At 37.8% G+C, this 24,931-nt stretch overlaps 1 protein-coding gene and 1 long non-coding RNA gene across 7 annotated transcripts in view; one reads left to right on the forward strand and one right to left on the reverse strand.

Moving 5' to 3' along the window:
* Positions 1-8,153, forward strand: part of LOC121141530 — a 51,663-nt gene extending 43,510 nt beyond the window's left edge. Inside the window, exon 2 of the long non-coding RNA XR_005878458.1 lies at positions 8,091-8,153. This is a non-coding gene — a long non-coding RNA (uncharacterized LOC121141530). The remainder of the gene's footprint in view (positions 1-8,090) is intronic.
* Kansl1 (KAT8 regulatory NSL complex subunit 1) overlaps positions 1-24,931 on the reverse strand; it is a 134,881-nt gene that overhangs the window by 49,229 nt on the left and 60,721 nt on the right. The window lies entirely within an intron of this gene.

Genomic DNA, 24,931 nt, shown 5'->3' on the forward strand with positions numbered 1-24,931 from the left:
CTTATATAGACTAAGTATGATACAAAGACAGACAAAAAGACAAAACACGCAATCCACAGGAATCTTGGGGGTAAAACAACTTCCTTCCAAAGTTAACTAAGTAGAGGTGCTTATTGTACCACGTTAACGTGATATTAAGTTTTTCTGAAATTGCTTTAGATTCTCAGGAGATAACATTTTCTTTGTTAAAATAGTATTTTAAGAGTACTTTATCCATCCATCCTTGTTTGTTTTGAAGCAGGGTCTCACTAAGCATCCTTGGCTGTCTTGGAACTCACTATAGACCAGGCTGGCCTTGAACTTACACAGCAATAGCTTCTGTCTCCCTAGTGCTAGGATTAAAGGTGTATGCTACCAGGCCCAGTTAAACAAAACTTTTTTTTTAATCCAAGAAGCATTAAGAATTATCAACTATAGAAATTCAAAGTTTCTGAATAAAGATCAACATACAAAACTTCACAGCAGAGGAGAAAGTTTTATTTTCTTAGCAAGTATAGTAACATTAATGAAAGCTAACACTATAGAAGTTTTTACAGATAAAGTCAGAAAGCTATAAATAATCTACATAAATTATACAATACACCATTTAGTACTGTGATTCTCATATATAGTGAAGAGTAATTTTTTTTTTAAATCTCAAATTTAAAAACTGGTTTGCCTGGGTTTTTGTTATTGCTGCTGCTGTTTAAAGGTAGGGTCTTCAACTTGTTATACATCTAAGGATGACCTTTAATCCCTCATCATCCAGCCCCTCTAGTGTGAAGCTATAGGTATGTGCTATATTTGGGGGGGGGGGGGGTTAAGTTTTTTATTTTCTGGGTATGATGCTTTTTCTGCATGTATGTCTACTCAGACTGTGCGTATCTGGTACTCATGAAGGCCATCACAGTGAGTCAGATCCCCTGGAGCTGAAGTCACAGAAAATTGTGAGCCACCCATTTGAGTGTTGGGAACCAAACGCAAGTCCTCTAAAGAGCAGCCAGTGCTCCTAACCACGGTGCCACCTCTCTATCCCCTCTAAGTTTTAAATGGAAGCAAAGAACAGAAATTCAAAAAGGTAAAGTATGATAGAAACTTGAATAACTAGGTATCACTGACTTCTTAAAACGGTTAACAATTATGGCAGTATTAAGATAAACAGAAGACCAAAAGAACACCATGCAGAATCCTAAAATTTATATACTGGATACATAAATCATCAGCTGCTTAAAAGGACAAAATTAAAAACACTTTATGACTTGCTGCCATGACTCTGGTATCTCAAAAGTTGCTTTACCCCATAGCCAATCTTAAAATAAAAATAAATGAGACTTAAAGCAGCAATGAATTTTCAAGCAAGACACTGAAACAAAATCAAAATTTCAGTATATAACAAAAATCTAGTGAACAAAGTTAAAAGAACAAAACACTTATTAGAGAATTCTGAATCACGCATACTAAAGATTATTATCACTATGAACACACCTGTAATCCCCAAGGATTACTACAAGACCGAGGGCAACCTAGGCTGCAGAATGATATCTTGTCTCTAAAACACAAGAATACTTTTTAGAAGTACTAAAGATCAGAACATAACAAGTCCAAGATAAAATTTCAGTCAAGTTCTATAGAAATATTAATCCATTAAGGGAAACTCAAATATACAAACATATAGTCTTTCAAAACAGATTGGGAAAAGTCCCACAGAAGCAAGGGTTGGTAAGACAAGAAAAACAACCTATTTTATATTTCTGGTAAATGTGAAAACTGGTAAAAAACTGCTTTATAAAAGCAATTTGGCTAGGTAAAAAAAAAGTGCATGCCCAATCAAAGAAATTATGCTTCTGAGAATACATTTTTATGTGTGCACAAGGAAACAGGTGCATTACATGATCTAATTCTGCTAATGAAGGCAAATAAATTACACATTATTCCTTAAAAGATTGTCCTGTAGTAGTAAAAATAAAATTAATCAGAACACTATGTGCCATCGTGACTAAATATCAAGACAATGCTAAGTGAAAAATACACGTAAAAGCAAAAATTAAGTGTAAATGATATTGCAGGTACACTTAAGTATTAAAGAAATTCAATGTACTGCAAAACCAATGCCTAATTTCAACAAAAGAGTGGGGGAAAAGAAAACACAAAAGGATTGTTACTATTACAGGTCAATAAAAATATACAGAAATATGCTTGGAGCTGACATTTGATGGGATTCAGGGTCCCTGCTAGTCTCAGTTGGTGGACTAAGAATCCAGCCAGTCTCTTACAATGATCCTGAACTCAACTCATAAACATCTAACTCTTCTCAAGAAACTGTTCCAGAACATCAACCACTTTAAACTGTCCAAGAAAGATGAAACTTAATTGCTATCTCTGAGTTTAGGCATTTTAAAATAAACACTTATTTTTCTTGCATATTGTCAAGTGAGAGAAAAAAAAGCAAAACACTTTAAAAGTTTGTTTGAAAAGATACTCAAAGAATACATTTCAATATAGCCAGCTAACACAGTTCTGGTTTATAAACAGTATTAATAGGCTTCCTTATAGTTATCCAACTTCTGTATCAATAGTCCTCACAGATTTAGTAGAGTATTAATATTAACTGAGGATATTGTACCAAAACCAAAATATAATATTTGAGGGGAAAAAGTCATAAACAAACTATAATCATTCTAAAAATCATATGCTGAAGAGTACCTATTCTCTCTTTGCAAATATAAGACTCAGCTTAATGTTTAATGTGTCCAAATGAAAAAGGATTATTTTTTGTTTTTAGTTCTTATTCTGAGGTTCCTTTGGTACTTGTTTAAATCATATTGAAAGGTATAGTCAGTAGAAATATTTTGTTAGAAACACCAAGCAAATTAATCCCTCTTAATATAAGGACTACGGTTCTTCTGTTTTTGTAAAAATTATATAGTGGATTCTGAGGTATCAATGACATGAGCCTTTCTACTGTATCACAGAAGAAAATGACTTAAATCAAAATCAAAAGTGCTAAATGAGGAGCACCATGAATTTGAAGATAGCCTAGGTTGCCTAATAAATAGCAAGGCATCCTCCAACAGGTATTTTCCCCTCTGTGACAGTGTGTAGTCCTGGCTGTCTTGAAACGTGCTACATAGATCAGGCTGGTCTCTAACACACAAAGAATCAATCAATCAATCACCTTTTGCCACTGGGGCTAAAGGTGATGTCCTGTACATATAGCAGTAAGACCATTTTTAAAAAGTGCTAAGGTGATTTGATTTCTGCTAAAACTGAAAAGTGAGAATTTGCTGCATTATCCCTTTCACTCATTATTAGGCCATAAATTCAAACATGACTATTGTATGCAAACTATGTACGGACTTTCATACACCTCATCTTCAATGCTTCCAGTACTGGCCAAACCAGCGGAGCAATCAACACAAGCTAACAGATATTCAAGATAAACTATAGCAAAAGTTACTGAACTATCTAAAAGTAACAACAAAACCTAGATTCTGAACTACATCACACTGACTTTTAGTGCTGCCTCTAACCAAGTCAAGATGGGAAATGTAGTAAGTCCAATAAGGAACAGGGCTGGATGAGGGCTGGAGAGTTGGCTCTGGTAAAGAGTACTTGTTGCTAGAAAGGACATGAATTTAATTCCCAGCACCCACATGGAGGAAGGCTACTGCCTCCTAAGGCACTAGGTTTCCATGTGGGGCACAGAGGTACAAGCAGGAAAAATACTTATACACATAAAATACTAAAAATTAAATAACTAAGTAACTAAAAATAATAATAAAGATCTGGGCTAATGGATTTTGTTTCTCTTCCTTGAGTTAAAATAAAAAAAAAATTCACATCTTATTAAAGCAACAATAACTATGCCAGAAGGACTTCCCCTATTTCTAAGAGTGCAAGAAAGAAGGCCTGAAATACTTAAATTTTGAAATCTTGTTAGATTCATAAAACAACAAAAACTAAGTAAAATTGAGGCTGCCCCAGAACATGCAGAGAATAGCTGCCAGTATCCTAGTAAAAGAGAGTGACTAAGAGATAGAAGAGGAAATCTCAAAAGTTACTAACTCCAGGGGAAGCAAAAGCAAATTCAAAAGCAGTGTGGAATAAAGAGCAAGAATATAATAATGTTTAAGCAATGTTTCTACTTTTTACTTTTTTATAATCCTAAACTTGTAAATTGACCTTTGTAAATAACAACAATACTGCCTCACAGTTATGTTATTCATAAAATGATGAAATCCTACTATCAAGGCAGTGTGTATATTAGAAAAGAACATGTAATAACTATAACCTTGGTTTCAATTCTTTATCAAAGGTACAAAAGAGAAAAAGGTTTAAGAATAAGATGAAAGGAATTTCTAAGACAAACAGAAGAAACAGATTTTTTTATTTTTTATTTTTTTGATACGGGTTTCTCTGCATAGCTTTGTAGACCAGGCTGTTCTCGAACTCACAAAGATTCGCCAGCCTCTGCCTCCCAAGTGATGGGATTAAAGGTGTGTACCACCATGACCTGGCTTCAGATTTACCTTTTTAATTTACTTTTATTTTATGTATGTTGGTGTTTTTGCCTGCATGTATGTCTGTGTAAGGGTGCCAGATTCCCTGGAACTGAAGTTATAAGACAGTCGTGAGCCACTATGTGGGTGCTGGGAAATGAACCCAGCTTCTCTGGAAAAGCAGCCAGTATTCTTAAGCACGGAGCCATTTCTTTAGCTCCAAAACAAACGTTTTTAGTTACCTACAAGTCTGACCTTTTGTTGTTGTTGCCTTTTTTTTTTCCCCCCTCGAGACAGGACTTCTCTGTATAGACCTGGCTGTTCTGGAACTCACTCTGTAGACCAACTAGGCCTTGATACTCAAAGAGGTCAACCAGCCTCTACTTCCCAAGTGCTGGGAATTAAAAGCATGTGCCACCACTTCCCAGCATCAAGTCTGATTATTCTTAATCCTTTGACTTTATAATCACTTAAAAGACCCACCCTAGATGGCAAAACCTAGGTTCTAATTTATAGGCTGAGAAACAAGACACATGTCAAGAGAAAAGAACCATCTTGTCTGGTGTAAAATAACCCTCAAGCTTAAAATAAATCTAAGATAGAGAAAAGAAAGCCCTTTTCAAATTTTCTCTTAGATTACTCTTTTTTTCCCCTTTCTACTAGGTTTGCTCTTCTATATTTGTAGCAAAAGGAAACTGTTTTATAGGTGTTTTTACACTGCTGACAAACCTTTCAACATTTTTTAAAACCAGATTACCATTGATGTTAAAATGAGATGTGTATGTGTTGGCAGATTATTCAGCCAAGAAGTTAATACACTTTCAATTCTCTCATCCCTCACACTTCTATAGCAAATATTTAAACAACTATTATTTAGGAGCGGTGATTTTAGGTGATAAGACTATAAGATGTAAAGGTTAAATTTCTAGAGTACAGATTTTTTTGAGTAGAAGACATAATATGAAATGTTAGAAGTAATTATGACAAAAGACTTAGATTTGAGAATATACAAAGACTCCTTTGTTATTTATGATCCAAAGTGTAAACTGGAATCTAAATGGGGGAATGGGATGGAGGGGACTATCTTTCAAGGGAAATGCATGCTATGGTCAAGGAGTCTAGAGTTGGGACAATGGGGACTTAATACTCAAATAGACACTGGACACCTATACAGCATTAGACGAGAAAGTGATGTATCATGCATGCTTAAACTTTGTGAAGCAATGTATGTATTCTCCTCATTTTGGCCTGTGGGCACACATGCAAAAAAACACCATTTTTGCTTGTTAAATTGAAAAAGTTAGAAAATTTTGCCATCTAAATTCCAGAGAAATGCTGCTATAATGTAATATAATGTAATGTTATATTTATCAAACAAAATCTTTACAAAGTTTTATTCCACGACCAAGAATGTTCCCACATCAAAAATCTAACAAAGGATGATCTGAGACAGAAGGTAACTTGTTCTTGCCTACATGAATGTATATACACGGTTTGTGTGCCTGATGCCCAGAGAAGCCAGAAGAGAATGTCAAATCCCTTGGAACTCAAATTACAGACAGTTCTGAGAAAGTTGTGAGCCATCACGTGGGTGCTAGAAATTGAACCCAGACGGACTGTCTGTAAAAGCGGCCAGTGCTCTTAACTGCAGAACCATTGTCTCCAGGCCTACACTCACATTTTAAACGTTTATAGAAAAGATCTCAAAGATTCCCATTTATAACGCTCTTGTTATTTGCTTGCACCTGAGTGTTCTTTGGCCTCCACAAAGTTCAATATTTTTTTTTCTCAATCGACTAAGTATTTTACAAGTATTTTTTGGGGGATGTGATAAGGGGAAGGTGCTGAAAATGTGTTTCTAAAGTTGTACTCAAACTTGTGGTAATTATCCTGCCTCAGTTTCCCAAGTTGGTTGCAGGTATAAATACGCTAGCACTTCCAACTAGAAATTATTACAAAGACAAGATATTCCAACCATTGTACCTGCAAAGCTCTTAATGACTATGATAAAACAGGAGCTCACTCCTTCAGATCTGAACATGATATGCAGTTTGAAAACCATTCCTGTTCTGAAAGAATGACTCATTTTTATGTCTTATCCACTGAAGTAATTAATATGAATAAGAAATCCTATATGCGGTCTAACTTTAAGCCTACCAAGTCATTCAGGAGCTCCAAGGAAAGGTTGAATAATGTCTATTAGTTTCCTAAATGATGACTCATTTAGCCAGAAAAGGGTCGACTACAGGACTCCTTAACAATACCAACGATTTAATTAATGGAGGATGAGAGTAAGGCTAGAAAAACAGATTAAGCAATCAGTCCAATTTCCATTATTAAATGGAAAACCACTGCTCTAAATACAGAAATATTTCTAGATTAAGTTGCTTGCCTACTCTAAGAATTCTACAGGCTCACAGGATTTATGTAACCATTTCCAAGGTTGAATTACTCTTTCTACACTTCACATAGACCAGTAGGTCTCAACCTTCATAATGCTGTGGCCCTTTAAGTACACTTTAATACAGTTAATGTTTTGGTGACCCTCCCCCAACCGTAAAACTACTTCATTGCTACTTCACAACTGTAATTTTGCTACTGTTATGAATTGTAATGTAAATACAAAACACATAGGATATCTGATATGTGAGCCTTAAAGGGGTCATAACCCACAGGTTAAGAACTGCTGACGTAGACAATAAGGGTTGTAAAACTGCTGCAAAACATCCTATGGGCTTTATTATTTTAATACCAACAAATGTCTATCACCAGCCTTACTATTTCTACTGACTTTTCTTTTTCTTTCTCTTGAGATAGGGTTTCTCTTTAAAACGACCCTAGCTGTTCTGAAACTCACTTGGAAGATGAGGCTGACCTCCAATTCACAGAGATCCACCTGCCTATCCACCTGGAGTTCTGGGATTAAAGGCATGTGCTAACAGTACAACTACACTTAAAACAGTGACAAATAAACCGGGCTTTGGTGTTGCACGCCTTTAATCCTAACACTCAGGAGGCAGAGGAAGGTGGATCTCTGTGAGTTTAGGGCCAGCCTGGTCTACAGAGTGGGAGCTAGGACAGGCTCCAAAGCAATACAGACAAATCTTGTCTCGAAGAACCAAAACAACAAAAACAAAACAGTGACACATATTCAGAATTTTGTATTTCTAAAGAAGAGAGGAAAGGAACAAGGAAAGTAAGTGTCTGTGTGCATGTGTAACTAAGTGAACCATTAAAGGGAGAAAACTATTACCAACAAATCACTCAAACATAGCTCTCTCACATAGCTGTTCACAGTTAAGAAACTGATAAGGCATTCCAACAGGAATAAAATTTGAAAACCTGGGCTGCAGCTATTGAAAATAACAATTTTAGAGACCAAATATAAATCTGTTTGAAATCAGAGAATTGAGGTGCTTGTTACATAATTTTCTAAAGTACTTTTATTTAAACCACACAGCTTTACACAACATAGAGTAGCAGTCTACCAAGGAGGTTTTGATGATAGCTGCAGCTATGTTTAAGGTCTTAGCCAGGTTTCTCACTGCTGTGACAAATACTTAAGAGAAACAGTCTAAATGAAGATATTCTTTATTTATCTTGCTCTTTCAGGTCTGAGTCCATGGTAGCTGGTTTCATTGTTTCTGGGCAGTGTGTCATAGTACAACTTTGTGATAAAAAAAAAAAAAGAGCAGCCCACTTAATGTCAGTAAGTAAATATCCAGGACAAGATACTTCCCCAAGGATATGCCTTCTATGTGGTTCTTCCTCCTAAAATTTCTACACCACCACCACCATCAACCACCACCAGCAGCAGCAGCAGCAGTTGAAGACCCTTCAACACATGTGCCTGTGGAAGAATTACTTTTTCCTCTTCTTCCTGAATATTGGGTGGAGGAGAATCCAGGACCTCACATCTTCAGCACTCTCTCTGTCTCAAAGTACCGATTGTTTGTTTTCAGAAAAGATCTTGATCAAGTTACCCTGGCAGCCCTCGAATTTGCAATCTCCTGCTGAAGCTTCCTTAGTAACTGGGATGATGAGCCTGAACCTAGGAAGGGCAGCATGCAAGTGACATTTCATATTTAAACTCTAAAAAGTGACATATTATGTGTCTTTCTTCTGTGTCTTTGGTTTTTGAGAAATGATTTTGTTGTAATGCCAAAGTTGGTCTCAATTTTCCTGCCTCTGCCTCCTGAGTGCTGGACTCATATCAGCATATGGCACTGACTACAAACATCTCATAAAAAAGTAAAAATGTGAGAGAAGCAAGCACTTCGAAGAGGAGCAGAGTTCAAGTAAAATAACAATCTGGAATGAGTTCAGAAGGCATAATTATATAAAACTCAGAACATGCTTTCTTATCCCTAATTTAAGTCTGTTTCTTCCTTGGTAAAATGAGGGTACTACCCTACTTCAAAGTGTTGTTACACTGACTTGGTATTTAATGCCTCTAGCAAAAGGAAACACACATGCATTGTATTAATCGCATAAATGTGAACATTATCTCTAGATTTCTGATTTGTGTGCCTGTATGTATGCACATACATATGGGTGACAGTGGAAGTCAGAAAGTGTCTGATCCTGGATCTGCGGTTACAGGCCATTTTGAAGTACCTGATAGGGGTGCTGGGAATCAAATTCCAGTCCTCTCCAAAAGCAGCAAGAGTTCCTAATTGCTGGGCTATCTCTCCAGCCATTACATCAACATTTCAGGAAAAATAGTAGTTATTTTAGCTTTAATGTATCACATTAACTTTATTACTCGCCCTCACTATTGGTGGAGCTGGCACACAACAGTAGCAGTGACAGCACAATTGAGCTGCGTGCGTGCGTGTGTTTGTGCATGCACGTGCACGTGCACACGCATGCTTCTCAGGTACAGGCATTCTGCTTGAAATTAGCAAGACCAAACATGGAATTGCAAATTTTTTTAAAACTAATTTTAGTAATTTCTTTTCCAGAATAATAAACCCTAAGGTTTCCTGGCCACAATATATAACCATAAAATACTTTTAGTAAAAAGAACTTAAAAAAAATATGTATGGGGGTTGGAGTGATGGCTCAGTGATTAGCAGTGCTTGTTCTGGCAGAGGACCTGGGTTCAATTTCCAGCATTCACATGGCAGTTACAAAACCACCTATGGCTCCAGTTCCAGGAGATCCACTGCCCTCTTCTGACTTCCAGGGGCACCAGGCATATAAGCAACGGGCAGACAAACATCCAAATACTCATATACATAAAATAAAACATTTTAAAAAATCATGTGTTTGTGTGGGGGGGGGGTGGCAGCTGGAGAGATGGCTCAGTAGTTAAGAGCACTGTTTGTTCCTCCAGAGTACCTGAGTTCAATTCCCACAGCACCACATGGTGACTCATAACCACTTGTAACTCCAGTGTTTGACAAAAGGTCAAGTGCGTGTGAGTGACTGTCATGTATGTGCAGGTACGCATGGAGAACAGAAGAGGTTAGAAGATTCCACTTAGGGATGGAGTTACAAGTGGTTGGAAGCTAACAGACATTGCTGCTGGGAACCAACTTTGGAACCTCAGAGAGCAAAAAGCACTCCTGCTGAGCCACTTCTCCAGCCCAGCAAAAAGAACTTCTATCTTCTTGGAACACTTTACCATTTTTACATAAATGCAAAATTGAGTATACCTATTTCTAGCCTCATTTCCATTAACATGCCAAACATCACATTTTCAAATAACAGATTCACTAACCACCATACCAACATACAGTATCTCCAGATTCTAAAGATCCTGAATCCACATTAAGTCCATGGCTTTCATAATACTGAGGCAGGAAGCTTAGCCTACGTTACACAGCAAGATACTGACTCCAAGAGAAAAAAAATTTAAATAATTTACTTTCATTTTATATAAATGGGTCTTTTATCTGTATGTATATACATGGACCATAACATGTGTGCATGGTGCCCAAGAAAGATGGAAAGGCAGTGGATTCTGTAACCAGAGTTATAGACAGTTGTGAGTTATCATGAGTACAATTTACATTACAGCTCAATGTTTATTTTAGATTTTGAAAAGCATATAATGGCATGCATTCATAACTGTGTCAATGTTATCCATACCTAAAAAAAAAAAAAAGGCCAGAGAATGGTGTTCCAACAGCTCAGACAATTCCCAGTCTTTCGACCTTAGTACAGAGAGAAACCTTACACCTATTTTCTGAGTCAAGAAAGTCTTCTCTTCTTATTGATACATCCAGACTATCATCAAATCCTTCCTAAGAAGTTGTTAAAATATAGCAAGCTAAGCTGGGCAGTGGTGGCGCACGCCTTTAATCCCAGCACTCGGGAGGCAGAGGCAGGCAGCTATTTGTGAGTTCGAGGCCAGCCTGGTCTACAGAGCAAGTTCCAGGACAGCCTCCAAAACAATACAGAGAAGCCCTGTCTTGAACCCCCCCAAATATATATAGCAAGCTAACTGTTGTGTTAATCCATATAATCTCTATCATCACCTTCCTTACCCCCAAGCCATCATTTTCTCACTAGAATACTACAACAGCCCCCTAATCCCCATTCTCCTGCTCCTGTCTATGGCAGTAAAGCATTCCTTTCAAACTACATCAGTTCAAAGAGACAGTTTTCCATAACTTAGTGTGGTGGTTCTCAACCTTTGGGTCATGACCCACAGTCAACTAAAACATCAGAAAACACAAATGCTTACACTACTTACAGTTAGTTATGAAGTAACAACAAAAATAAATTCATGTCACTACAACATGAGGAACTGTATTAAAGCATCACAGCATTAGGAAGGTTGAGAACCACCACCTTTGAGTAAGCCCTACAATCCTAAAAGCAAACAGCATACTGGTTTACATACAAAGTGTCTCAGCCTCCCTTTCTTTGACTTTACCTTCTATTCAGTCACTTGCCTGCTGACACTAAATGCGGGCACCTGTTGTTTGTTTTGCCAGAAACACCTTCCCCTTGTCTCCATGGGTGACTGCCCATCTTTATACAAACAGCACATCCATAGCTTGAACCATCCAACTTATCACTATACTGCCTATGGTTCTACCCTCTGCACATCACTCTTTTCTGCTTTATTTTTCCCACAGTGTTTCCAATATTATGTGACTATTAACTTGTTATCTTGTCAAACACTTCCACAAGAAAACAGGGGCAGTATTTATATGCTGTTTTCTGCAGCAAATAAATGTCTGGTCTTCAAAAATAAGCACTCAGTCATTACCTGTTGAATTGATGAACTAATGAAAAATTAACGAATAATGATTCTTTAGGATGACATAACTGAGAATTGGTGGGGAATGGGAAGCCAGAATGAAAGGCCTAGCCTTTGTTTAGAGGCTTCAAATTCCTCTATTAGAAATGTTCGTGGCCTGAAAGAGGCTGGGCTTCTAATCAAGGCTCTAATATAGCAAACTAGGTATACAAATGTACTTATCCTACTATCAATAATTATATAGGCATTTTATAAAAATACTTAAACAGGTATTCATATTATAAAATATGGTATATTCATGTGATGAGGGGTATCCTTCTGTATGCTGTGAATATGTTTTTCTTATTGGTTGATGAATAAAGCTGTTTCAGCCAATGGACAGGCAGGATGTAGCCAGGAAGGAAGTATAGGCGGGGCTACCAGACTAGGATGATTCTGGGAAGACGAATGGGAGGGTGAGTTGCAAGAAATATTCCATGTAGCAGGCATCACCAGTAAGCCAAGACCATGGTGGAAATACACAAATGAATAGAAATGTGTTAATAATTAAGAGAGAGCTAGACAATAAGAAACCTGAGCCATCAGCCAAACACTTTATAATTAACATAAGCTTCTGTGTGTTATTTGGGACTGACCCACTGCAGAACCAGTCAGGACAGAAACTTCAGTCTACATTCATATTTATAACACAAGTGCTACAAAATTAGGTGGCTAAGAAATACTGTATGCAGAAGGTCTGTATCAACCAGATTATTTAGAAACAAATAATAAAATGATAATTTAAAAATTATCCTAATCTAGCAACTACACCTCATGAAAACGAAAGGACTCCCATTATAAACAAGTGTTTAGTATAAATACACTTGTCTACAGGGGCACCAAGCATCAATACCTTGATTAGGGTGAGAGAAATGTGTGCCTCTCATCTCTGGTCACAAGATAATTTCATGCCCCCAGATTCTAGCTCCTAACTCAACAAAACCAACTTTCATGGTTGAGAATAAAGGTCAGCAGAAGGGTGGTCCCTGATACCAAAGTAGCAATCCTTCTTTGTTTTGATTTACATAGGGACTTACTGTTTATTCCTGGTGGGCCTGGAATTTGCTATGCAGACCAGGATGGACTCTGAGAACTCACAAATACTCCTGCCTCTGCTTTCAAATGCTGGAACTAAAGTTGTGTGCTAACACAGTGAGCCTGACTCCAATTGTATGAATGCTCTAAATGATTTGGGAAAGACAGTTTAAAGAAAAAGTGGGCCACTGAGATGGCTTCAGCAGTATAAGTACTTGCTGGCAAGCCAGAAGATCTAAGTGTGAGCTCCAGAACTCCCATGATTAAATGGGAGAACACACTCCCACTAATTGTCCTCTGATATTTACATTTGCTCCAAGGCAGTCACCTAATAAACAACTAAATGTGTTTTTTTTTTGGTTTTGTTTTAAGTTAAGGAGACCAAAACAATACCATCTCACCCCCCAAACCCCTGTAAAAGCTCAGACTAAACAACATATATAGATATAGAAACATACATTTGTAAACCTAGCATTTGGGAAGACTATGAATTTGAGGTTAGCCTGAAACACACAGCAAGAGGCCTGTCTGAAAAGAACAATAACAACAAAATAGCCACGATGAGAATTTCAACATTTCAGATCCATATGGCTGTCTTCAGTGACAAATCTTGTTATCACTACTGTCCATTTCAGTTCAGTTCTCAGACTGATGCCACAATAATGGCGAGAGGAATACAAATTGGTGTTTGTATTTACTCAGCAAAGCCTCAAGAACATAGCACCTAACAAAATAAGCATAACATTTCAGGGATAGTTACTCTTACTAGAAATGGAATTACATCAGCAAATACACACCTAGCCAGTGCAAGTATGAACTCTGGCTCAGGTTTAAGTCAAAGTCTACTTACTAAAATATACTCAATATGTATTAGGTTCAGAACAATATCAAGGAGTACCATCATTAGAATACTGAAGCAAATAAAAGCAAGGTTAAAATCTCAAACTTTATAAAAACTAATAAAATTTCTCAAGGTCATGACTTTACTCGAGTCTTTTACAGTCCTTAGCAAAACTACTGAGTTCCCAACCCTGGGTATTCAGTTGCTTAGATGAATAGGAAAAATATGACGATGTATCTTGTATATATTCTAACAAAGTAAATTATAATGCTAATAAAAGAGAACAGGGACACTACAGGAAGTTGAGCTAACATGTATTTTTAACTTATTATTGTGGGGTTGAGAATGTGGGTGCACGTTTGAAGGTCAGATGACAACTGTCAGGTTCTCTATGTCATGGGTTCCAGGGATTGAACTCAGGTCACCAATATTGTGCAGCAAACACTTTTACCTGAGTTAATTTTTAACTTATCTCTAATCAGTCTACTTAGTTGGACCTATTCAGAGGTCAGACAATGTGGTAGCATTATGTATGGAAGCATACATAGCATCTTCTAGCGAATATCCCCATTTTTCCTGCAGGTAAGTTCAAAAGGCCATGTTAACACCTCAATAAGGAGAGATACCCAATCACAGCTCAGAGATTTTCTGAATAGAAACCTAATTGCATTATCTAAAAAAATTTTCTTTCCCAAAAATGGAAATAGCAACACGTCTAAGCTCATTACCTTCAAAATGCCAATGAAGTCTTTAAAAGCTAAAAGCTGGTAACTGAACACATCATTCTATTAATCCTCAACTTCCCAAGCCAGCTGCTTATGAAGAACCATTTCATACATAGATACTTTTGACCAGAACACAGAAACTGCTTCAGAGATACTGAAAACCCAAATCTCTGAGTCTTAACATGGCCCACGAAGTTCCTATTTGCAATGGTTCCTACCTGTATCAGTCTTTAGGAAACACACCAAACTTTCTTCTTTATGCTTACTTTTATGGTCTGGTCACACTGACAGACCAAGTTCACTGATAGGCCTTCTCTCCAGACCCTTAATTTGTGTTCTCCTAAACTCAGAGTAACACAATTTTAATCAGTATATTAAAGCATTTTTTGGATGATTATGTTTCAAAGTACTGTTATTAAGGATAAAAAAGGCAACCCCCCCAGTAAGAGATTTATATTCTAGACAATGAAAGAGACGAAAATGGCCCAAACAGTGTGTGCACATATTGAAAATAGTGTTTCTAATGAGTGCTACAAAGGAAAACAGAATGGATATCAAGATCTTTTTTTTTTCTTTTCCAACTGAAAGTGGCAGAAACTTGAAGAAGGGTGAAGAACTGAACCAAGATAACAACAGATGTGGAGCAAAGCTTTTGAGAAGAGGGGACCCAGCTGGGCGTTGGTGGCACACGCCTTTAATTCCAGCACTCGGGAGGCAGAGGCAGGTGGATCTCTGTGAGTTCAAGGCCAGCCTGGTCTCCAGAGTGAGTTCTAGGACAGCCTCCAAAGCAATACAGAGAAACCCTGCCTCGGAAAAAACAAACAAAACAAAAAAAGAAAAAGAGGAGGAGGAGGAGGAAGAGGAGGAGGAGGGGACCCCTAAATGAACAGAAAGGGATACACTCAATCTATTGAGTGATCAGTTTGACTGAGCCCAGTAAGACAAGTGTTAAGAGGTTAAGAAATACAGCAAAAAGTAAGCCTCAATCCTGTAGATACTTTATAGAGCCTAAATTTGGGTTCTGACAGGAAGGAAATTTGATTAGGAGTACAACATGTTATCATTTATATTTTGAGATCATGTGAATATTATTGGAGAACAGACTGTAGACGATCAAGAACATCAAGGAGATGTAGATGGCAGAGGCTATCCAAGCAAAAGATCAAAATAGTTAAAATATGGCAAGAAAAGTCAAACTACACAGTGCCATCTGAATTCAGAATACAATTTGAAGGGAAGAGTAGACAACATTCATCAATGGAGTAAAATACAAGATACGGGGAAAGCCACACACAATGACCCTGACATCTGCCTCACTTACAGGAATGTTTCTGAGCACCACAAATATAGAAGCCTTGGTTGACACAGATAAGTCCTTGAACACAGAAAATTATGCAATGTGTTCTAGTTCAATGAATAAACAGTTCCTAACAGAACCAAAATGGTGTAATTATTTTGGTGAGAAAGTATTAAGGTTGTTGAGTGTGGAAATTAAGTACTTCTGAGGAAAAGAGAACATGATGTTAAACATCCACAAGTTTAAATGAAGGTAAATATTCAAGTACCTAAGCTTATTGGGGACACTTTTCATCCTAACCACCACACATTTCCCTGAACTCAAAATTCAATTAAAGTACCACACACTTGAAAATGGAATACATGTATGTAAAACTGCTTATTTTTGGTGCTGGAGAGATGGCGCCAGGGTTGAGAGCACTGGCTGCACTGCTGAAGGGCCTGGGTTTGATTGCCAGCACCTATATGGCAGTTAGCAGTTGTCAGTAATTCCAGTTCCAGAAGACCACGCATGCTCTTCTGGACTTTGAAAACATTGCACATGTGGTACACCGACCTAAGGGCTCACATATACAAGTAAATAATTTTAAAAACTACTAATTTACAAAGAGAAATCACACAATTTAACAGTGACTTGCTACAAGATTACAATATTCTCCACATTGGGCATGATGTTGGTATGCGCATATGTATTCATTTGAGACAGTCTATGTCAGTATGTATATTTTTATGTTCATGTACATAGATGCAGAGACCAACTTAATATGGCATTTCTCGGGTGTCAATCACCTTGTTTGTTTTTCCTGACAGGGTTTCTCAGTGTATTCCTAACCCTAACCCTGTAGATCAGGCTAGACTCAAACTCAAAAATCCTCCTGCCTCTGCCTCCTAAGTGCTAGGAATAAAAGGTATGCCACCATGCCTGTCTTTGTTTTTTGAGACTGGTTTCTTTGTGTGGCTTTGGCTATCCTGGAACTAGCTCTGTTAAATAGGCTGGTCTAAAACTCAGAGATAACTCCTGCCTCTGCCTTGGAGTACTGAGATTAAAGGTGTTTGCCACCACTGCCTAATCACCTTGTTTTTTGAGACAAGGTCTCTCACTTGTCAGCTAATCTGATCTGTCTGGCTGGATTCTAGGGATCCACCTGCCTTGGTCTCCCCACCACATGGTAGGATTACGAATGCAGACCACCATGCCAAACCCTTTTTTCAATGGATTTTAGAAATCAAACTCGTATCCTCATATTTAATTATCAAATATTTAACCAACTACACTATCTCTGCAACTTTGAACGGACAGACCTAGATTACCAAGCACAACTAGAGATTCTTGGATCTCAGTGATCTATACAAGGCACATGTGGAAGTTAGAGGACAACCTTGGGTGTGTTGCTCAGGGCTTTCCCAGTCTTTCTTGGTCCATAACATTACCTAGAAAGCTTAGATGGCTGGCCAGATCGCTATCATCCATCCAGTCACTGCTGGGATTATAAATGGACTATGCCTGGCTTTTTGCATAGTTTCTGGGGATCCAGACTCATGTTTGCAAAGCAAGCACTTGATTAAGCTATCTCCCCAGCACTAAGTAAAAATTTTAAAACAAGATTGGGGGGGGCACGACATGGACAGGACACATCTTCCTAGAGTGATGGTTCTGTGGTTAGATTCTAGTTCCACGGGTCACAAAGCATTCATCTGATCTCCTTGAGCATCAGGCATGTGTGTGGTGAACATTTATTCAGGCAAAACACTCATACATATAACAACAAAAATTTTTTAAACAAGAATACTGAAAACCAGTCTTAAGTTGATCAATAAATCAGAATTTAACTGAAGGTAATACCAAATATTTCTTTTTTTTTCTTAAATGCTTTCCAGTGCATATAAAAACTATCAATTTAGGTCAATAAAATAGAGGATTTAGGTTAAAATCTTTTCATAAAATGAGTGGGCATTCTGGAGCACAAATAACAGGACTTGACAGTCAGCTATGATGACAAATGTGGCTTACAATTGTCAAAATACTTGAACAGCTATGACAAAGATAGAAAGAAACTAAAAATAATTTTGGGCATGGTAACACAGCACTATGCAGATCCAGACAGGAGGATCATGAATTTGAGGCCTGTCAGAACTATAGAATAAGAGAATGTTATGAAACAAAACAAATTTTTTTTGTTTTTTGTTTTTTTTTTTTGTTTTGTTTTGGTTTTTACGAGACAGGGTTTCTCTGTATTGTTTTGGAGGCTATCGGTCCAGCCCGGCCTCGAACTCACAGCGATCCACCTGTCTCTGCCTCCCGAGTGCTGGGATTAAAGGCGTGCGCAACCACCGCCCGGCTTTTTTTTTTTTTTTTTTTTTTTTTTTTATGAGACAGGGTTTCTTTGTATTGTTTTGGAGGCTATCGGTCCAGCCCAGCCTCAAACTGGGATTAAAGGCAGCGACACCACCGCCCGGCCCAAACAACAATTTTAATAATAATGACATTACCACACCTACTCACACCCTTTTCCTGGCCTTGCATTTCTAAATTGTTATTATAGAGGACAGCAATCTAAGAGTCAATTCAAGATGCCTTGGTGCTTTACTACTACTGCACAGCTAAATCTATCTTCAGTCAAGTAAATCTTTACGTAGAAAATAAGATTCCAGTTTTTGCCCTTTTACCATTTTTAATCACTCATCAATAATTAACTTTGAAGATATGTAGACTTATACTAAGTATAGCAGTACATGATTAAACTACCAAGTTCAGTTACAAAGTAAACATTTAAGAAACCTTATGACAGGTACTAGGTTGGCCATTTTTTTGTTCTCAGATGGTTTTCACAACAGCTACACTATGCCTCAGTGAATAAACAAAAATCTGAGGTTCAGAGAGGATTTGTCAAAGTTTGTTAAATTATCAGCTAGCTAAGTCAAAAATTCAGAATGGACTGTTGTGAGCAAATACTACTGAAAGCACAAAGACTTGTCATTCTAAGGCTCTGTTATAATCCAGGGCATTGTTCAAACTCAACCAATTCAGGGACATTAATTTCATCACTAAACATATATATATTATGAGTGTAAGATACTCTTAGAACAGAGATGGTAAACTGTTGTTGCTAGAAAGCACAACATTATTATGAAAAAAATGAGACAAAAGCAGCACAGTAGAAGAAAAAAAGTGGAAATTGGAGAGGCACTGGGGGGGGGGGGGGATGTTACTATATAGATCTGTCTCTCCTTCCCTAGGTAGTGACATTAAAGGCGTGCCCAGCTAAAAGAAGAGGAAATTTTAAAGAAATTGTCTGTCATTCAATCTCAGTGTTCTGTGTTGCCATGAGCCTCATACTTTCATAGCTAATTGTTTATTTAGGGTTCCAAAGGGCAGTGGCAGCAGGATCTCTGCGAGTTCAAGGCCAGCCACAGAGTGAGTTTCAGGAACAGTCAGGACCATTTCACAGAAAAACCCTGTCTCGAATTTCCTCCTCCCCACAAATCTAATTTATCAGTTCCAATTTTATAAAAGCTCAATGATAAGAGCTGGTATCTTTCTTCTATAACACCTGAAAACATTTGATTCTGAAAAATTCAAGAAACATTTCAGTTATCTATCTTCTTTACCTTTCAACTCCAAATTAGTAAAGCTCTCCTACCACTGAGCACTGCCCCATCTCCTCCTCCAAACCATTCTGAATGCTAAAACAAAATAACACCAGGGTGTGGTGGCACGAGCTGTAATTCAGTACTCTAAAGTTAAGGCAGAAAGACTGCTTCAAGTTACAAGTCAGTCTAGGCTATGTAGTAACCCTGTTGAGGTATGGAAAGGGAAGGGGGAGCTAGAAAAAGGAGGGAAAGAGAAGACAGGAGAGAGAGGTAGAGAAGGAGAGAGAGAGAGAGAGAGGAGAGAGAGAGAGAGAGAGAGAGAGAGAGAGAGAGAGAGAGAGAGAGAGAGAGAGAGAGAGAGAGAGAGAGAGAGAGAGAGAGAGAGAGAGAGAGAGAGAGAGAGAGGGAAGGAGCTTGTTTTACATGTCAATCCCAGTTCCCTCTCCCTCCCCTCTTCCCGCACTCCCCTTCCCCCGCCCCACCCTATTGCCAAATCCTTCCACATAGGGGATATCTAGAGTCTGTCATTTTACTCTTGGTAGGGTCAAGGCACTCCCCTAAGAGTCCAGGCTGAGAGAGCATCTCTCTTTGTGCTATAGGCACATGGAGACAGTTTGTATACCAGGGATAGACACTGATCCACAGCTCAGGGCCCCATAGGTTGCCCAGGCCTTCTCATTGACACTCACATTTGGGGGGTCCAGATCAGTCCCATGCTGGCCCTCCCCACTGTCGGTCTGGGGTCCAAGAGCACTCCCCTGTTCAGATCAGCTGTCTCTGCTGGTTTTGCCAGCCCATTCTTTGCCAATTTGCTCATCACTCCTCTCTCTCTGTCACTGGGTTCCTTGGGTTCAGTTCAGTGATTAGTTGTGTGTTTGCCTCTGCTTCCATCAGTCACAGGATGAAGGCTCCCGGATGGTTATAGACATCAAGTTCATTATCAGGAATGGGCATTCGAGGTGGTCCCTCCACTATTGCTTAGCTTGCCAATTGATCACTCGAGGTCACTCTGGTGCCTGATCTGTCTTTGATCCTATGATTCCCTCTTCCCCCTATTTCTACCCCCACCCCCTCAACTTCCTGTTCCCCCATGACCAACTCCCTTCCTCTTTACCCCCTCTATTCTTCCCAGGTCCCACTCCCCCACCCCTCGCCGTGTTCTGCTAGAAATTAACAGCAAACACTTAATCGTAGCACTAAAAAGGCAGAGGCAAGCAGATCTCTGTGAGTTCAAGGCCAACAGACTGAATTCCAAGACAGTCAGTGCTACACAGGGAAATCCTGTCTCAAAAAGAATCAAAAAAGAAAAACAAAACAAGAACCTTGAACAATAGTAGCACACAATCACTAAGGAGTACTATAACTGTAATTACAGTAAGTTGAGTTTTCAATGAGAAACCATTGCCATTTTATTAAAAAGCAAAGAAATGTAAAATTAAAAGTATTGTTTTATACTGTAATCTCAAAACACAAAACCTAATTGGTGAACAGTGAGATAAAAGAGAACAAAAAATGGCTATCCAGCAGCTTTAATAACGTCAAGACATCACACATGCACAGGAGTCCTGCTCTTGCCTCTTGGTTCCTGCATCCATAGACTCAACAGACTCAGCAGACATCCAGGAAAGGCTCTGGAGGATCTTTCTTGAGTTTACTAGCCTACTTCTACTCTTAGTAGGCCTTTTTTTATTTCTTAATAAGCTATGTCTATTCCACACCTAACTTAAAAGGCATTACATATTCTCCAACGCTTTTCCTAGTAACTGTTGCAATTTTCACCTCACCTCACTGGTTTTATCTTAAATCCTAATAAAAATGTCCTTGAAGTTTTTTATGACAAAAATGAATAAAATCTAAAACGTCTGGGAAAAAAGAAATCATGAATGTGCTGAACATAAAACACTGTCATTACTACCTAAGTAATGCAGCATAAGTACTTACTAATTTATAAGTAACATAACTTCCTACTTATATTGCATTAGGTATTATCTAGACATGACTTTTTATTTGAATTATAGAAGATACACGTGCCACACACACATAAACTTTATGCCATTTATAAAAAGACAGGCTTGAGCATCTCAGATTTTGGATGTGTGGGAGCGTGGTGTCCTGGACCCAATGCTCTAAACACCAACTGACAACTGCACTGCCCTCATTCAGAAGACTTTGGTCACATTTTTGGAATCAAGTTTCAAATGTATTCACAAGCTAAGAAATGTATAAATTCTTAATATGTTTTACACACCACAAAAAATAAAATACTTTGTCTCATTAAAAGTTCCTTATTCTCAAGCTGAAGTTACTCATTTTATAGTTTACAATAATTTTCCCTTCACTGTTCACCAATTATGTCATTCACATTCCTACAGGTGCACACCCCAAGCACACAATGAATTCCTTACTGTTTACTACTGAATATAAGAGAGCTATAGAGAAATCCTGTGTTTGAAGCAATACAAATATGATTCTAGCTCTTGCTTTCAGCAAATTAAAGCTGTGAAACCTTCCAAAGTCACTACTGTATCTAGTAAATATTTTCCCCACCTATAAAAAACGTGTATGTTTTCTGTATATAAAGAAGTATGCCGGAGTTATGGTGACTCACAGCTTTAATCCCAGCACTCGGGAGGCAGAGGCAGGTGGATCTCTGTGAGTTGGAGGTCAGCCTGGTCTACAGAGCGAGTGTGAGGGCAGGCTACAAAGCTATACAGAGAAACCCTGTCTCAAAAAAAGTATAATGCCTGGGCTGTTGAGATGGCTCAGTGGGTAAAAAGCCTGGCATACAAACCTGATAACCTGAGCTTGATCCCCAAAGGGGTAAGAAAATTAACTCTACAAAGTTGTACTCTGACCTCATGCACATATCCTCCACTACTTTAAAACCATAATACCTGGAATAGGCACTGTGAGTTTCCTTCCTTTTTCCATCCTGTATACAAACAACATTCCTTTGGCTTTGGAACTAATTCTCCAACAAAAGGATTCTTAGAAAACATTGCCCAAAACATAATAAAAACGGACTCAAATTGTAAAAAGCAGTCAGGTAAAGATTTCTTGTTAATAACTAAAGTAAATCAGCTTAAGCAAGAAAGGTATGGTCTTGAATTGAACACACACACACAGACAGTCTGTAATACATTTTATAAGACTAACATAAAAATCATCATTTCGCCTTCATTTTGAGAAAGTTCTAGGTAATAGGCAATTCTGTTGATGTTTCCGGGAAATATATAGCTCCCATACAACCACCCAATTTTAAAACATACACCTCCACAGATAGATTAACTCTGAAACACTTGCAAAAGAAAAATTTTTTTAAAGATTTATTTATTACACATACAGTGTTCTGCCTACAAGCCAGAAGAGGGCACCAGATTTAATTATAGATGGTTGTGAGCCACCATGTGGTTGCTGGGAATTGAACTCAGGACCTCTAGAAGAGCAGTCAGTGCTCTTAACCTCTGAGCCATCTCTCCAGCCCCAAAAGAAAACATTTTTAATACACATACAACAAACCCAAAGTGGATCACAGACCCATATAAATGAAAAATATTAAAGTACAAACTTCCTGAAAGAAAGCATAAAGCACAAATTCCTCACAATCTTAGGTTAAGCAAAAATTTCTTATACTATGACACAAAAGGCAAAAGGTCAAGGAAAACCAGATGAGCTACAGTAAGGTATAGCTGAATGATGAGAAATGTGGTAGGCTGTTTTGTCTGTACTTGAACCTACATAGAATAAGGCAATCACTGAATGTGGTCTTTTGATTCAAGCCAAAGACTCGGTATACATAAGATATACAAGGGTGCAACCAATAACACCACATACTATGTTGCAGCAAGTTTTAATAAGCAAGAAAACACCAAAAATAAAGAGTATAATAACAGAGCCAGGGAAATGGATCAGCAGTAAAAGACTCACTGAGCAAATCCAACAACCATGGCACATGTACTCAAATACATCATGCACACAAAAAATAAAAGTAAAATTTTCTCCATAAGTATAAAAATAAACAATAAATATATAAAGATTATCAACATCATTCGTCATTAGAGACCCTAAAACCCAAACTAGCCACTTCACACCCACTAGCATGGCAGATAGAAAACGTGTATGCAGAGCTGAAATCCTCATTCACAGCTAATCACAATGTAAAATGATAGAACAGCTTCAGAAAACAGGCAGCTTCTAAAAGTTAAGCATAAATTACTGCATGATTCAGTAATTGTACTCCTAGGTACATGCAAATCCTGAAAACACCTGGTTACACTAAGAAACGTGTACATGATGAATCTTTACAGCAATATTGTTTGTAGACTCAAAAGTTAGAAATAGCTCAAAGTAAATTAAAAGATGAACAAACAAAATGTCGCAGAACTACACACTGGAATACTGTTGGATCATACAAAGTATTACATAGCTGGATGTGGTGGCAAGCCTTTAATACCAGCATTCAGGAGACAGAAGAAGGTGAAGCTCTGTAATTGAGGCCAGACTGGTTTACATAGCAAGTTCTAGGCCAGCCATGACTATGCAGTGAGAATGTCTCAAATTTCAATCTCTCTCACATATATAGAATAAACTAAAAAAATAGCAAATCATTAAGTACTAATATATGTAATATTATGCACACATGTTAAAAACACGCAGAATGAAAATAGGTAGGCATCAAAGAAAATATCATGATTCCATTTGTGTAAAATGTCTAGAAGCAAATCTATACAGAAAGAAAAATCAATCATGGCCTAAGAGAAAAGAGGAGGAACATTTTTTTCCTCATAGGAATAGTATTTATTTACAAATCATAAAAATCTTCTAGAATGAAGACAACTGTGATAGAACTGTACAACTTTTAAAATATGCTAAAACAAAAAACATGAAACAAAAACCTCCTAGATTGTGTGTGTGTGTGTGTTAAACATTTGTTATTGCAAAGAAGTGGTGGGGAGATGTGTGGAGACACAGGAAGAATTGGATCTCCTCCATGTGGGGTCCTGGGATCTATCACACTCAGGTCACTAGGCTTGGGAATAAATCTTGCTCTTGGGGTTGTAATGGTATCTCAGTTTGGTTCCACTGGATTCGGTTCTAAACACCCATACGGCAGCTCAGTTCCACTCTCTTCTGACTTCCCCAAGCACTACAAGTATATGGTAGGTAGACATACATACAGGAAAAGCATTCATACACATAAAGTTTCTGGGTGACACTGGTTGGATTCACTGTTTTGAGGGCCACCGAGAGTAACTATAAGGTCAAATGGTGCATGGTATAGACTAAATTTGATATAACTGGTTGTTATTATTATTATTATAGTATTATATATAAACTCATATGAAGGACAGGAAGGACATCAGATTCTCTGGGACAGAGTTACATCCATGCAATTTGAGTGGTCGAAATCAAATTCCAGTCATCTACAAGAATAGTTTGTACTCTTAACCTGAGTCATCTCCCCAGACCCATTATTATGGTACTTAATGATTACTTAAGATAGAGTAAAAAGTTCAAATTAGATTTTATCTGGGTTTTTTGTTGTTAAAAAATAAAACATTTACTTCATACTAATACAGATTAGTATGAAGAGGTAGTATGAAAAGGTTAGGATGCATAATTGCTCAAAATGTGTAATTTTATAGCTCATTGAGTGTGTTATACTGGGAAAGGAAGAAAACGAACAGGGAGAAAAAAAAAAAAACCCCAG

The sequence above is a fragment of the Mesocricetus auratus genome, unplaced genomic scaffold (genome assembly GCF_017639785.1).
Source record: "Mesocricetus auratus isolate SY011 unplaced genomic scaffold, BCM_Maur_2.0 Super-Scaffold_100007, whole genome shotgun sequence".
NCBI lineage: Eukaryota > Metazoa > Chordata > Mammalia > Rodentia > Cricetidae > Mesocricetus > Mesocricetus auratus.